Here is a 3760-nt window from a genome sequence, read left to right as displayed (position 1 = left end):
AAAAGCTTCCCTAAACAGGGCTGCCTTCAGATGTCTTCTAAAAGTCTGGTAGTTGGTTTTCTCTTTGACACCTGTTGGGAGGGCGTTCCACAGGGCGGGTGCCACTACCGAGAAGGCTCTCTGCCTGGTTCCCTGTAACTTGGCTTCTCGCAGCGAGGGAACCACCAGAAGGCCTTTGGCGCTGGACCTCAGTGTCCAGGCAGAACGATGGGGTGGAGATGCTCCTTCGGGTATAACAAGTGTTTTTGTTTTCCTTTGCAGGAAAGAAGCAAAAACCTGTAGAAGTAAGTATGGTGTGATTTAGAGACAATACCCAAGTGGGCAGAGGAGGTTGGGTGAGGAAGAGCTGTACACATTTGCAGCATGTAGATTCAGGATCCACAGACGAATTAGAGGAATGGGGAATAGCTCAAAGGAGCTTTATTCTCCGGAGCTTCTAAGGCTTCTAAACTTGCACAACAACCTCTAGGGCATTGTGGAGTCCTGTAGATGTCAGGGCTGCAAGCCCTATCATCCCATGCCAGCCTGCCCAGAACATCACCACATGGGCTATCCCTGCCCATGTGGCTCTAGGGCAAGGCCTCGAATCACCAACCTTCATAATGTTAAGGGAGCATCTCTAGATTCTAAATTCTATCAATACCAGAAGGTCATCCCTGAGATAAATTCAAGGTGTTAGAGCTGATCATTGCGGTTTTGGAATGACTTCTGCTTTTCTATGTGGAGATGGGGGTTTTTCTGTCCAGAGGACTGGAGAATAATTCCAGCCTATGAGGGCACATCTAATGTCTGGTACAGTCCAGAGAAACAAGTTTAGCTCCTCGGTGGAAGCTGGATTTCAGTCAGGTAGCCACCAATCTCCCTAAAAAAAAAAAAAAAATGCAGAAGAAGTGTGCGACCAAAAAAGGACTCCGATTTGCATAAAATTTGAGCAGTGGGATGAAGCTGAATTCCGCTGAACTGTGACCAGAATTGTGGTGGTGGAGGTGATAGGGCTAAATTTGTACTTGCTGCAGAAAGTGGGTGGGTAGAGAGGAAATCAACTGATACAGCAAAGGCCCAAAGACAGATATTTTTATTCCAGTCAAGGGACTAAGGCTGCAATCTTAACCCCACTTACCTATGAATAAGTTCTGTTGAACTCATTGGGGGTTCCTTCTGGGTGGACACAATTGCACAATACGAACCAGGGCTGGATCCAGACCCATCAGAGAAGTGCTCCAGTTTAAAGCGTTGCAAATGTAAACAGGGAAAACAGGTAGAGAAAAATGCATCACCGTCTGGTGGCACAATGTTATATCTCATATACAACGTGTATAAATCGCTTTTTCTTTACCAGTCTAGCTGAGCCCCAGGTCTAGGGAGAGTCAGTCCTGTTGAGTTCCATAGGGCTTACTAACAGGATGCAGTTCTGCAATCAAACAACATTTACCAAAAAAAATAAAAAATGCATCTATTTAAAGTAAAAGTGCGCATAGAAATGAGTGGCGAAAGGAACATGCAAAAATGTATTATACTAGGAAGAACCGCTTGCAAAAAATGTGTACATCACTCAAACCTAAATAGAAAAAAATGTGCCCATTCAGAGAAATTCACACTAAAATGCTGAATAATTTTCATTGGGATCTTTTTGTAAAGCAAGCAAGCAAGCAAGCAAACAAACAAACAAACAAACAAACAAACAAACAAACAAACTGCTTCAGAAATGTGGAGAACTGATTGTAAAAATAGGAAACCGAGAGAAACAAAACTGAATTAAATCCATGCCTATTGTGAGGTCAGGGACACGGGTGGCGCTGTGGGTTAAACCACAGAGGCTAGGACTTGCTCATCAGAAGGTCGGTGGTTCGAATCCCCACAACGGGGTGAGCTCCCATTGTTCGGTCCCTGCTCCTACCAACGTAGCAGTTCGAAAGCATGTCAAAGTGCAAGTAGATAAATAGGTACCACTCCAGCGGGAAGGTAAACGGTGTTTCCGTGCGCTGCGCTGGTTCACCAGAAGCGGCTTAGTCATGCTGGCCACATGACCTGGAAGCTGTACGCCGGCTCCCTCGGCCTATAGAGCGAGATGAGCGCGCAACCCCAGAGTCGGTCACGACTGGACCTAATGGTCAGGGGTCCCTTTACCTTTACCTTTATTGTGAGGTCAGGTGAGGGAAACATATTGCCTCACAGGGGGAGGTAAGAAGAGATGGGTTTGAGACCCTCCCTGACAGGTGAATTCTGCCAATGGTGGCTTCTGCCACCATCCAAGCACTGTGCTCAGGGAACTCCCAGGGGCCAACAAGGATGGAGGAGGAGGTATGGTGGTGGTGGTGGGGCTGAATTTCACGTTCGAATTAACCAGCCCGCTCTTCTCATCTTTTGGCACTCACCGATGTGACCTCTTGCTGTATCCTTCCCTTTCACTAGGGTGTGGCCGGCAATCCGGATGAAGCTAGCTTGCATTACGCCGAATTGCAGAACCTCCCCGATTGCAATAGGGGGCAGTGTGATGGGGGGACCTGCCCAGCCCCTTTGGCATCTCTCAACAACGACTATGCTACAGTGGCAGAGCTAAAGGAAACGGCCGATCAGGGAAGCCGCTGCAGGCCTGAGCCAAACGAAGAGGACGGAACGGAAGGCGCAGTGAGTGGGGACCAGTCGTTCGTGGAACAGGACTGAACTTTCGTTGGACTGGAATGGGAGATTCAGCGAGGGGAAGAAGGTTCTGTGCTTGATGTGGACTGTGTATCTGTTGTGCTCGGATTCTGGCCCCAGAGAAGCTGAAACATTCGGCCATTGGACTGTTTGATGCAGGTTGAATATCTTTGCATAGATCTTGTGGGGAGGGGTGTGCCTAATTTATTTTGCTCCCCCTCTTTTGCATCTTCAAACAAATTGGATTCCATTTTTGCAAAGGGGATGGAGACTTTTCATAGCTCAGGCATAGGCTAACTCCGACCTTCCTACAATCCCCATCATCCCTGACCACTGGTCCTGTTAGCTAGGGATGATGGGAATTGTAGTCCCAAACATCTGGAGGGCTGGAGTTTGCCTATGCCTGCCCAAGCTCATCTCTACAGCCGCTGACACGCTGTCATGCACTTGGAGACCTGGGTTCAAATCTCCAATGGGTTGGGCTTCAGATAAGCCATTCATCTTAGGCTGACCCACCTCTCAGGCTTGAGCCCCATGTATGGAACAATAGGTGGGGTGCAAAAGTGACCAAACGTGAATATATACGAATCATGAAGAAACCTAGAAGAAAACCAATTCTGTGACAGAAAGCAGGTTCTGTATCTGTGCTGTGACATCTCACCAGACTTCCCAGCATGTCAGAGCTGAAAACAGGGAGACTCTTTCTTGTATACTGCAATCATCTCTGTTCTCATCCTACCCTCTCTCATTACACAAAGCTGTTATTTTCCTACTGTACACTATCTTCATTGAGTCTACAATAGCCTGTCTTTTGCTGCCCCTCAAAACAAGGTGCACCAGTAAAACTTACTGTGAAGGTCTCCTCGTTTTATTTTTATTTTTCAAATAATCTTACAACGAATGTGGCTGAAGTGCTGTAGGATGTCTTCAAGTCAAACTCATTCAGCTACGTTCACTGTCTGGTCACTGGAGGAATGGAATGGAGCATCGCCCCAGTGCAAGGAGCATTTATGTGCTAAAAAAAGGTAAAGGTGAAGGACCCCTGACCGTTAAGTCCAGTAGCAAACGACTCTGGGGTTTCGGCACTCATCTCGCTTTATTGACCGAGGGAGCCGGCGTA

The 3760-nt window shown here is 47.4% G+C and overlaps 1 long non-coding RNA gene across 1 annotated transcript; it reads left to right on the top strand.

Moving 5' to 3' along the window:
• The first annotated feature begins 209 nt into the window (after positions 1–209).
• Positions 210–3500, top strand: LOC309525500. Its single transcript, XR_014216355.1, has 2 exons — positions 210–284; positions 2413–3500. It is a non-coding gene; the product is annotated as an uncharacterized lncRNA (long non-coding RNA).
• Positions 3501–3760: the final 260 nt, after the last annotated feature.

The sequence above is a fragment of the Podarcis vaucheri genome (genome assembly GCF_965113315.1).
Source record: "Podarcis vaucheri genome assembly, chromosome: 2".
Taxonomy (NCBI): domain Eukaryota; kingdom Metazoa; phylum Chordata; class Lepidosauria; order Squamata; family Lacertidae; genus Podarcis; species Podarcis vaucheri.
Note: the sequence above shows the minus strand (reverse complement) of the source record. Positions and strands in the feature narration are given on the sequence as shown.